Here is a 13,233-nt window from a genome sequence, read left to right as displayed (position 1 = left end):
CTATATCATGTGGGTGCAGACTTGGTTGCGTTAAATGGCTTTACCCAACATGATCGGAAGATTAACTCTTCTCATCACTGATAGAAGAACACCTGGTTCTCCATAGACAAGCATAACTGCAGCAGGGTTCTCCAAGCTATAATGCCTATAGGTGCCTTTGGATTCAAACCTAAATATATATATTTGGTTTGTTTCCTCTTGTATTTTCCTAGAGAGGGATGTTACCCCTTGAAATGCCAACATTGGCCAGTAGGTGACAAATAGGACTAAAGGGCACCACATGCCCAAGTGTATCCAAGGTTGGGGGTTATTTCATGTTTCCAATAGTTATTTCATGGTTCCAGTTGGTCTCGGAGGCTTCAACCGTAAAGAGCTGACATGACCCCTTTAACAGTTTGGACTGCTAATTTGCATTTTATCTGTCTAGGTTTTCCGTAGAGCTGACAAAATGTTACCAAAATTGACAAGTCTGGCTTCTAGGTCGATTTAGTGTGTTTCAAAAAATAACTTCATTTTCGTATAACTCCCAAAACATGGAAATGAATTCTGTTAAAATTCTTAAAGACTGCAAATGAGATATCAACACAATGTCAAAACAGGTTTCTTTGGACAACCCCTCCCACCACGGCTGTATAGAAACCAAGAGCTAAGCAAATATCACATTTCTGTGAAATGTATCTGGATAGTGTTGATTCATCGATGCCCAGTTGGCAGAGAAGAAGTGCAACCTGCACTCACGCGCTCCCTTGTACAGAGAAATGTAAAACTCCACTCACCCAGCCTTTGGCACAGGACACTTGCCGAAGAGAGGTCTGTTACTTCCAAAGACAGGATGAGGCCTCAGGACACCTGGAAGCAGGAGAAGGCAAAGCAGGGAATGGAAACCAGGGCAGGGTCTGACCAACAAGGGTGAAACCCTGTTTAACTTGGACGCACCCTCTCAAGGGGACAGGAGACATGAGATTGAAGGTGATGTGCTGAGATTTACAAGAGTGCACAGCAGATGCTTGGCTGACAGGACTCAAAGAAACCAGTGCAAAATATCCCCACAGTTGATTCTGAGACCAAGATCCGTGATGCCAAATTACAGTTAGCAGGAGCATCGGTAAGTGAGGTATAGGGCTACGGTTGATGGCATACGCTGAGTCTCAGGGATCTGGAGTGCGTTGTGGGATGTGGTGGGTCTAATCAAGAGAGCAAACCGAACAGTGTACCAATGATAAATCAACCACACTGGTCGCGCGGTTGAGATTACCGATCTGTCCCATGGCCACACCCAGTGCATCTGCAGGACCAGGGACCAATTTGGCATTTTGCCAATAGAGCACGTGTGGGGCTGAATCAGAGCTATCGTGCATCTGGTCTGAGGGATCCAGGGGGCCTTGGGTTTGAAATCAGAATGAAAAGCCTTAGGATCTGCTACATTCATAACCTGGGCTGGGATTATGGTTTGGTTTGAGGCACAGGATGCGCAAAAGCTCTGTGGTGGCCTTCGTGCACCCGTGCCACAAGGATGACAGGACAAGGTAGAGTGGTCCAAGTCCACAGCGTGAGAAGAGGAAGCATTTCCTTCAGCACTATCTCCCAAAATCGGATGCTACATTTTGGATGGCACCGGCACGGTACGGCAGCGAGGACACCAAGGTCGGTCTGCGGAATCATTCCAGCAGGCCCTGATGTGTGACATCCATGGATGTGCTTCCACTGGTGTTTCAGTAGACAGAGAAACTCTAGGAAGAACTGCTTTCATTGGGACATTCCCGTGGCACTACAAAGCACAAGCGCACTCTCAGTTTGCTGTTTTGGAAACACTCCAAAATGACATAGAGCAGAATGCAGAGCTGAGAACTTTTAGAATCCTCATTTCCACAAGAGGCCGTGTCCTGCGCCCTTTCAGAATTGTGAGATAAGCGTAATCAAAATGAAGCTATGCTAATCGAAATAGTATGTGTTGTTCACCACAACAAATGCAACACCAGCAATTGGAGATATACCAGACAACACACACAGGAACAGAATTTGGCATCAATGTCTAGGAGAAATTGTCCTCACAGAAATCCCTTGGAATTGCGTAGAGACAAAAGTCTAAAAGTTTCACTTAACATAGCCCTAAAAATCTACATTAGATACCTGATATTACCTGACCAGTAGACATGAAGAAGTACAGTAAAAGAAATAGGAAGTACCATTTTCAGTTCCAAAGATATTGAAGGCCCAAAAGATAAGCTTTCAAACAACTAGACTGCAAAACGCTATGCAGCCCAAGTGTTGAAAATGGAGGTCAGGAAAACACTGAAGAACATAAGGGTCTCAGAATCACAAAAGGCAGAATACCAGAAAAGGGGAAGAGAAAGTCTAAAGACGAGCCAAAAGATATCAGAAAACTCAGTGGATGTGATAATATCAGGGCTAAAATTCAGTCCTTAGCAGACTAGATAATGCAGAGGGACGCGTGAATGACTGTGAAGACAGGTGAACAGAAATACCTCGGTCAGATTCGGACATAGGAAAGCAAGTGCAAAACAATGAAAATATTGCTGTTGTATCCTGGATTAAGACAGGGCATGAAAGACTAGAATTCATAAGAGTCCCAGATGGAAAAGCAAGAGATAAAGAAATAAAATATGTCTGAAAATTTATCTGTAGAAATATCAGACTGAAACTTGTTGAAAGCCAAGAAAATATCATCTATGCGAATTCAGGAATTACACAGCATCCAAAGGAGGTGGAATCCCAAGAGACCTACAAGCAGCTGTATGATTCCAATCAACAAAGTTCACGAATATCACAGTGATTTAAAATGCACCTGGAGGAAACAACATAGTCACAAGGGAACCTCCAGAGGGGTTTCAGCTTATAACTCGGCAGCAATATTGCAGGACAGGGAGGAGTGCCAGGACACAGACCATACCCTGAATGGCCAAATGCTGCCACCTAGGGTAGCCTATGCCACATGACCACCATTTCTAATAACGGCAGAGCTAGAGCAATCCACAGACCGGCAAATCATAAAAGAATTCAGCAGTTCAAAACTTCTTCTAAAAGGAAGGTTGAGAATTTTCCCCTGAAGGGATAAGCAGCAAGATGAAATGGAAAGAAGAAAACCATTATTGGAAATGCAAGAAGAGCATGAGTGGAAAAGAATAAACAAGAAGAAGGCAAGAAGGACATCAAAACCCAAAAGATGGGAGAGGGAAGCAGGAAATCATAGGTGATTTGAAGCACTCTCTTAAGTGAATCAGCTTATTTGACTCTCTGTTTGAAGCGAAAGGAGAGATGCATGTCCTGACGTGTTTGCAAAACAAACGAGAAGCAGACCAACAAAGAATCAAACCAACAAACATGCACCAAAATGGTACGGTTGGCTGACATATACCATGGGAAACATGATTATTCAAAAGAAAATACTCAAGGTGATGTCAAGTATCATTCAGCACGCATCGACACAGTATTGCGGCTTGCATGTACTCAGCACACTTCTATTCGGAAATCAGAGTTTAAAGACGTGTGAAACCTTCAACTGAAAAGGGACACACTTCTCTCCATTGGTACTGTGCATAAAGATCTGAACAAAAGGAAAGAGGGAAGACGAAAGGCACATGGGACGCTAGTGGGCAGAACCACATTTACTTTAGGAACCTCTGTTCGGATGCAGCCCCTCCCCCAACACTGACAAGATGCAGCAGCCATTGGGGATGGCAGTTACCGGTTGGATTCCAGGTGGAATGTTGGTGTGTACCACGAGGCTTGTTGTGGCTGTTGGATCCTAGGTAACCGGGCCGAGTTCTTTGGGTGGATCAGTGTGATGGAGGGGCTGCAGGCCTCTGTGGAGCTTGGCTTAGTTGTTTGATCCGGGAAGCTGTGTAAGTTCGAGATACTTCTGCTGCCCTAAGACCTGAGTTCACAGGTCAGTTTCCAGAACCTGAAAGGGCAGACAGTGGAAGGTCTACCTGTCATCAGCTTACTGGTGAGGCTCCGAGGTACTTTCAGACTTGCCCAGTCCTGGTGAAGTCGACTTTAGGGGAGTCACGAAGAGAAGCTGGCCGAAAAGCTGGCTGCACGGATTGAGGAGAGATGCGAACACATGGATGAGAGATGTTCTGCTACAATGGAAAATACAGGCGTGGAGACAGCTGTAGAGGATACCAGGCTCAAAAGACATTCAGGAGACATATTGAACCTCGCTGATACTGGCAGAAACATACGGAGTGCCAACGTGGACTTGAGGAAGTTCCTCAATTCTCTTCTCCAAGAACGGGTCCAAGGTCCCTGACGTGTGCAAGAGAAGAGATGGCAGAGATGATCAAAACGCTCCTGTTCTTGGAAGAGGTCGTGAGGATCCACACGTCCCAAGGGGCCTTCCCAAGCCATTCAGACCAAAATTCACCAAGCCCAGGTAAGCCTTTTCCCAGGTTTGGGCCTAGCTAGCAAGCACTTGCCCTTCCCTCCCCTCCACTCACGCATCCATTTTGAAGGTTCAGTACCTGAGCGGCAATGAAGCCATTAGGAGAAGGGCAAGTCCCTCCTAGAATCAGAGTTCCTCCAGCTTCACACTCTGTGAACAACAGTGAACTCCTTAAAGGTCAAATAGTCTCGGCTGATATAGATAGGAATTGAATACTTAGCTCACACCTTGAAACGATGAACTTCCGCTAGATTCAGCAAATGTTGTGTTTATGTCTTCCCTGGGGTGAAGGGAGTGTTGTAAGTGAGGGGAATCTTTGACTGAACTTGAATCTGTATTAGGCCTCAGATTTTCAAGACAGTATAAGTAAATAGTACAAGTCAGAAAGTGAAGTGTACTGTAAAAGTCGCCAATGACATTAAAGGCACAGCTTATGTGGATCGTCTTTCACTTGAGTCAAGCCCCCGGGGGCACTATATCATGTGGGTGCAGACTTGGTTGCGTTAAATGGCTTTACCCAACATGATCGGAAGATTAACTCTTCTCATCACTGATAGAAGAACACCTGGTTCTCCATAGACAAGCATAACTGCAGCAGGGTTCTCCAAGCTATAATGCCTATAGGTGCCTTTGGATTCAAACCTAAATATATATATTTGGTTTGTTTCCTCTTGTATTTTCCTAGAGAGGGATGTTACCCCTTGAAATGCCAACATTGGCCAGTAGGTGACAAATAGGACTAAAGGGCACCACATGCCCAAGTGTATCCAAGGTTGGGGGTTATTTCATGTTTCCAATAGTTATTTCATGGTTCCAGTTGGTCTCGGAGGCTTCAACCGTAAAGAGCTGACATGACCCCTTTAACAGTTTGGACTGCTAATTTGCATTCTATCTGTCTAGGTTTTCCGTAGAGCTGACAAAATGTTACCAAAATTGACAAGTCTGGCTTCTAGGTCGATTTAGTGTGTTTCAAAAAATAACTTCATTTTCGTATAACTCCCAAAACATGGAAATGAATTCTGTTAAAATTCTTAAAGACAGCAAATGAGATATCAACACAATGTCAAAAGAGTTTTCTTTGGACAACCCCTCCCACCACGGCTGTATAGAAACCAAGAGCTAAGCAAATATCACATTTCTGAGAAATGTATCTGGATAGTGTTGATTCATCGATGCCCATTTGGCAGAGAAGAAGTGCAACCTGCACTCACGCGCTCCCTTGTACAGAGAAATGTAAAACCCCACTCACCCAGCCTTTGGCACAGGACACTTGCCGAAGAGAGGTCTGTTACTTCCAAAGACAGGATGAGGCCTCAGGACACCTGGAAGCAGGAGAAGGCAAAGCAGGGAATGGAAACCAGGGCAGGGTCTGACCAACAAGGGAGAAACCCTGTTTAACTTGGACGCACCCTCTCAAGGGGACAGGAGACATGAGATTGAAGGTGATGTGCTGAGATTTACAAGAGTGCACAGCAGATGCTTGGCTGACAGGACTCAAAGAAACCAGTGCAAAATATCCCCACAGTTGATTCTGAGACCAAGATCCGTGATGCCAAATTACAGTTAGCAGGAGCATCGGTAAGTGAGGTATAGGGCTACGGTTGATGGCATACGCTGAGTCTCAGGGATCTGGAGTGCGTTGTGGGATGTGGTGGGTCTAATCAAGAGAGCAAACCGAACAGTGTACCAATGATAAATCAACCACACTGGTCGCGCGGTTGAGATTACCGATCTGTCCCATGGCCACACCCAGTGCATCTGCAGGACCAGGGACCAATTGGGCATTTTGCCAATAGAGCACGTGTGGGGCTGAATCAGAGCTATCGTGCATCTGGTCTGAGGGATCCAGGGGGCCTTGGGTTTGAAATCAGAATGAAAAGCCTTAGGATCTGCTACATACATAACCTGGGCTGGGATTATGGTTTGGTTTGAGGCACAGGATTCGCAACAGCTCTGTGATGGCCTTCGTGCACCCGTGCCACAAGGATGATAGGACAAGGTAGAGTGGTCCAAGTCCACAGCGTGAGAAGAGGAAGCATTTCCTTCAGCACTATCTCCCAAAATCAGATGCTACATTTTGGATGGCACCGGCACGGTACGGCAGCGAGGACACCAAGGTCGGTCTGCGGAATCATTCCAGCAGGCCCTGATGTGTGACATCCATGGATGTGCTTCCACTGGTGTTTCAGTAGACAGAGAATCTCTGGGAAGAACTGCTTTCATTGGGACATTCCCGTGGCACTACAAAGCACAAGCGCACTCCCAGTTTGCTGTTTTGAAAACACTCCAAAATGACATAGAGCAGAATGCAGAGCTGAGAACCTTTAGAATCCTCATTTCCACAAGAGGCCGTGTCCTGCGCACTTTCAGAATTGTGAGATAAGCGTAATCAAAATGAAGTTATGCTAATCGAAATAGTATGGGTTGTTCATCACAACAAATGCAACACCAGCAATTGGAGATATACCAGACAACACACACAGGTAGAGAATATGGCATCAATGTCTAGGAGAAATTGTCCTCATAGAAATCCCTTGGAATTGCGTAGAGACAAGAGTCTAAAATTTTCACTTAACATAGCCCTAAAAATCTACATTATATACCTGATATTACCTGACCAGTAGACATGAAGACGTACAGTAAAAGAAATAGGAAGTACCATTTTCAGTTCCAAAGATATTGAAGGCCCAAAAGATAAGCTTTCAAGCAACTAGACTGCAAAATGCTATGAAGTCCAAGTGTTGAAAATGGAGGTCAGGAAAACACTGAAGAACAAAAGGGTCTCAGAATCACAAAAGGCAGAATACCAGAAAAGGGGAAGAGAAAGTCTAAAGACGAGCCAAAAGATATCAGAAAACTCAGTGGATGTGATAATATCAGGGCTAAAATTCAGTCCTTAGCAGACTAGATAATGCAGAGGGACGCGTGAATGACTGTGAAGACAGGGGAACAGAAATCCCTCGGTCAGATTCGGACATAGGAAAGCAAGTGCAAAACAATGAAAATATTGCTGTTGTATCCTGGGTTAAGACAGGGCATGAAAGACTAGAATTCATAAGAGTCCCAGATGGAAAAGCAAGAGATAAAGAAATAAAATATGTCTGAAAATTTATCTGTAGAAATATCAGACTGAAACTTGTTGAAAGCCAAGAAAAAATCATCTATGCGAATACAGGATTTACACAGCATCGAAAGGAGGTGGAATCCCAATAGACCTACAAGCAGCTGTATGATTCCAATCAACAAAGTTCACGAATATCACAGTGATTTAAAATGCACCTGGAGGAAACAACATAGTCACAAGGGAACCTCCAGAGGGGTTTCAGCTTATAACTCGGCAGCAATATTGCAGGACAGGGAGGAGTGCCAGGACACAGACCATATCCTGAATGGCCAAATGCTGCCACCTAGGGTAGCCTATGCCACATGACCACCATTTCTAATAACGGTAGAGCTAGAGCAATCCACAGACCGGCAAATCATAAAAGAATTCAGCAGTTCAAAACTTCTTCTAAAAGGAAGGTTGAGAATACTCCCCGGAATAGAAAAGCAGCAAGATGAAATGGAAAGAAGAAAACCATTATTGGAAATGCAAGAAGAGCATGAGTGGCAAAGAAGAAACAAGAAGAAAGCAAGGAGGACATCAAAACCTTAAAGATTGGAGAGGGAAGCAGGAAATCATAGGTGATTGGAAGCACTCTCTTAAGTGAATCAGCTTATTTGACTCTCTGTTTGAAGCGAAAGGAGAGATGCATGTCCTGACGTGTTTGCAAAACAAGCGAGAAGCAGACCAACAAAGAATCAAACCAACAAACATGCACCAAAATGGTACGGTTGGCTGACATATACCATGGGAAACATGATTATTCAAAAGAAAATACTCAAGGTGATGTCAAGGATCATTCAGCACGCATCGACCCACTATTGCGGCTTGCATGTACTCAGCACACTTGTATTCGGAAATCAGAGGCGTGCATTCATATTCGTAAATATAGATTCATAAGAGCATATCGTGACCTCACCCAAATGCCGATTTGGAATCCACTGGATTCCTAGTCCGTGATGTAGTCTTGTATGTCTTCCAACAGGATGAAGGAATGCTATATTATACGCTACGTAGAGAAGAATTGTAAGAAGCCTATAACAAAGGCAAGTAGCTCTGACAAAGTGTACTAAGAACAAAAGAGTCAGACAGTAACGTGCACATTGGGGTTGGTTTCATTTTTTGGAACTTCAGCCCCCATGAAACAAATAGATCCATGTCCTGAGAGTGTGGGTTTTTCAGCAGAAATCATGCGACGCATATGTATTCCGGTTGTGCGGATATTATAGGAACATAAGTCTCCTTTACTGGGTCTCTGTGTACTGTGAACTCTTAGAAAGTTTAAAGACGTGTGAAACCTTCAACTGAAAAGGGACACACTTCTCTCCATTGGTACTGTGCATACAGATCTGAACAAAAGGAAAGAGGGAAGAAGAAAGGCCCATGGGACCCTAGTGGGCAGAACCACATTTACTTTAGGAACCTCTCGTCGGATGCAGCCCCTCCGCCAACACTGACAAGATGCAGCAGCCATTGGGGATGGCAGTTACCGGTTGGATTCCAGGTGGAATGTTGGTGTGTTCCACGAGGCTTGTTGTGGCTGTTGGATCCTAGGTAACCGGGCCGAGTTCTGTGGGTGGATCAGTGTGATGGAGGGGCTGCAGGCCTCTGTGGAGCTTGGCTTAGTTGTTTGATCCGGGAAGCTGTGTAAGTTCGAGATACTTCTGCTGCCCAAAGACCTGAGTTCTCAGGTCAGTTTCCAGAACCTGAAAGGGCAGACAGTGGAAGATCTGCCTGTCAACAGCTTACTGGTGAGGCTCCGAGGTACTTTCAGACTTGCCCAGTCCTGGTGAAGTCGACTTTAGGGGAGTCACGAAGAGAAGCTGGCCGAAAAACTGGCTGCGCGGATTGAGGAGAGATGCAAACACATGGATGAGAGATGTTCTGCTACAATGGAGAATACAGGCGTGGAGACAGCTGTAGAGGATACCAGGCTCAGAAGACATTCAGGAGACATATTGAAACTCGCTGATACTGGCAGAAACATATGGAGTGCCAACGTGGACTTGAGGAAGTTCCTCAATTCTCTTCTCCAAGAACGGGTCCAAGGTCCCTGACGTGTGCAAGAGAAGAGATGGCAGAGATGATCAAAACGCTCCTGTTCTTGGAAGAGGTCGTGAGGATCCACACGTCCCAAGGGGCCTTCCCAAGCCATTCAGACTAAAATTCACCAAGCCCTGGTAAGCTTTTTCCCAGGTTTGGGCCTAGCTAGCAAGCACTTGCCCTTCCCTCCCCTCCACTCACGCATCCATTTTGAAGGTTCAGTACCTGAGCGGCAATGAAGCCATTAGGAGAAGGGCAAGTCCCTCCTAGAAACAGTTCCTCCAGCTTCACACTCTGTGAACAACCGTGAATTCCCTAAAGGTCAAAAAGTCTCGGCTGAAATAGATAGGAATTGAATAGTTAGCTCACACCTAGAAACGATGGCCTTCCGCTAGATTCAGCAAATGTTGTGTTTATGTCTTCCCTGGGGTGAAGGGAGTGTGGTAAGTGAGGGGAATCTTTGACTGAACTTGAATCTGTATTAGGCCAATTTTTTCAAGACAGTACAGGTAAATAGTACAAGTCAGAAAGTGAAGTGTACTGTAAAAGTCGCCAATGACATTAAAGACACAGCTTATGTGGATCGTCTTTCACTTGAGTCAAGACAACGGGGGCACTATATCATGTGGGTGCAGACTTGGTTGCGTTAAATGGCTTTACCCAACATGATCGGAAGATTAACTCTTCTCATCACTGATAGAAGAACACCTGGTTCTCCATAGACAAGCATAACTGCAGCAGGGTTCTCCTAGCTATAATGCCTCTAGGTGCTTTTGGATTCAAACCTAAATGTATATATTTGGTTTTTTTCCTCTTGTATTTTCCTAGAGAGGGATGTTACCCCTTGAAATGCCAACATTTTCCAGTAGGTGACAAATAGGACTAAAGGGCAACACATGCCGAAGTGTATCCAAGGTTGGGGGTTATTTCATGTTTCCAATAGTTATTTCACGGTTCCTGTTGGTCTCGGAGGCTTCAACCGTAAAGAGCTGACATGACCCCTTTAACAGTTTGGACTGCTAGTTTGCATTCTATCTGTCTAGGTTTTCCGTAGAGCTGACAAAATGTTACCAAAATTGACAAGTCTGGCTTCTAGGTCGATTTAGTGTGTTTCAAAAAATAACTTCATTTTCGTATAACTCCCAAAACATGGAAATGAATTCTGTTAAAATTCTTAAAGACTGCAAATGAGATATCAACACAATGTCAAAACAGGTTTCTTTGGACAACCCCTCCCACCACGGCTGTATAGAAACCAAGAGCTAAGCAAATATCACATTTCTGTGAAATGTATCTGGATAGTGTTGATTCATCGATGCCCAGTTGGCAGAGAAGAAGTGCAACCTGCACTCACGCGCTCCCTTGTACAGAGAAATGTAAAACTCCACTCACCCAGCCTTTGGCACAGGACACTTGCCGAAGAGAGGTCTGTTACTTCCAAAGACAGGATGAGGCCTCAGGACACCTGGAAGCAGGAGAAGGCAAAGGAGGGAATGGAAACCAGTGCAGGGTCTGACCAACAAGGGTGAAACCCTGTTTAACTTGGACGCACCCTCTCAAGCGGACAGGAGGCATGAGATTGAAGGTGATGTGCTGAGATTTACAAGAGTGCACAGCAGATGCTTGGCTGACAGAACTCAAAGAAACCAGCGCAAAATATCCCCACAGTTGATTCTGAGGCTAAGATACGTGATGCCAAATTACAATTAGCAGGGGCATCGGTAAGTGAGGTATAGGGCTACGGTTGATGGCATACGCTGAGTCTCAGGGATCTGGAGTGCGTTGTGGGATGTGGTGGGTCTAATCAAGAGAGCAAACCGAACAGTGTACCAATGATAAATCAACCACACTGGTCGCGCGGTTGAGATTACCGATCTGTCCCATGGCGACACCCAGTGCATCTGCAGGACCAGGGACCAATTGGGCATTTTGCCAATAGAGCACGTGTGGGGCTGAATCAGAGCTATCGTGCATCTGGTCTGAGGGATCCAGGGGGCCTTGGGTTTGAAATCAGAATGAAAAGCCTTAGGATCTGCTACATTCATATCCTGGGCTGGGATTATGATTTGGTTTGAGGCACAGGATGCGCAACAGCTCTGTGGTGGCCTTCGTGCACCCGTGCCACAAGGATGATAGGACAAGGTAGAGTGGTCCATGTCCACAGCGTGAGAAGAGGAAGCATTACCTTCAGCACACTATCCCAAAATCGGATGCTACATTTTGGATGGCACCGGCACGGTACGGCAGCGAGGACACCAAGGTCGGTCTGCGGGATCATTCCAGCAGGCCCTGATGTGTGACATCCATGGATGTGCTTCCACTGGTGTTTCAGTAGACAGAGAAGCTCTGGGAAGAACTGCTTACATTGGGACATTCCCGTGGCACTACAAAGCACAAGCGCACTCTCAGTTTGCTGTTTTGGAAACACTCCAAAATGACATAGAGCAGAATGCAGAGCTGAGAACATTTAGAATCCTCATTTCCAGAAGAGGCCGTGTCCTGCGCACTTTCAGAATTGTGAGATAGGTGTAATCAAAATGAAGTTATGCTAATCGAAGTAGTATGGGTTGTTCATCACAACAAATGCAACACCAGCAATTGGAGATATACCAGACAACACACACAGGTAGAGAATATGGCATCAATGTCTAGGAGAAATTGTCCTCATAGAAATCCCTTGGAATTGCGTAGAGACAAGAGTCTAAAATTTTCACTTAACATAGCCCTAAAAATCTACATTATATACCTGATATTACCTGACCAGTAGACATGAAGACGTACAGTAAAAGAAATAGGAAGTACCATTTTCAGTTCCAAAGATATTGAAGGCCCAAAAGATAAGCTTTCAAGCAACTAGACTGCAAAATGCTATGAAGTCCAAGTGTTGAAAATGGAGGTCAGGAAAACACTGAAGAACAAAAGGGTCTCAGAATCACAAAAGGCAGAATACCAGAAAAGGGGAAGAGAAAGTCTAAAGACGAGCCAAAAGATATCAGAAAACTCAGTGGATGTGATAATATCAGGGCTAAAATTCAGTCCTTAGCAGACTAGATAATGCAGAGGGACGCGTGAATGACTGTGAAGACAGGGGAACAGAAATCCCTCGGTCAGATTCGGACATAGGAAAGCAAGTGCAAAACAATGAAAATATTGCTGTTGTATCCTGGGTTAAGACAGGGCATGAAAGACTAGAATTCATAAGAGTCCCAGATGGAAAAGCAAGAGATAAAGAAATAAAATATGTCTGAAAATTTATCTGTAGAAATATCAGACTGAAACTTGTTGAAAGCCAAGAAAAAATCATCTATGCGAATACAGGATTTACACAGCATCGAAAGGAGGTGGAATCCCAATAGACCTACAAGCAGCTGTATGATTCCAATCAACAAAGTTCACGAATATCACAGTGATTTAAAATGCACCTGGAGGAAACAACATAGTCACAAGGGAACCTCCAGAGGGGTTTCAGCTTATAACTCGGCAGCAATATTGCAGGACAGGGAGGAGTGCCAGGACACAGACCATATCCTGAATGGCCAAATGCTGCCACCTAGGGTAGCCTATGCCACATGAACACCATTTCTAATAACGGTAGAGCTAGAGCAATCCACAGACCGGCAAATCATAAAAGAATTCAGCAGTTCAAAACTTCTTCTAAAAGGAAGGTTGAGAATACTCCCCG

Source organism: Vicugna pacos, unplaced genomic scaffold (assembly GCF_048564905.1).
Source record: "Vicugna pacos unplaced genomic scaffold, VicPac4 scaffold_20, whole genome shotgun sequence".
Lineage (NCBI taxonomy): Eukaryota > Metazoa > Chordata > Mammalia > Artiodactyla > Camelidae > Vicugna > Vicugna pacos.
Note: the sequence above shows the minus strand (reverse complement) of the source record.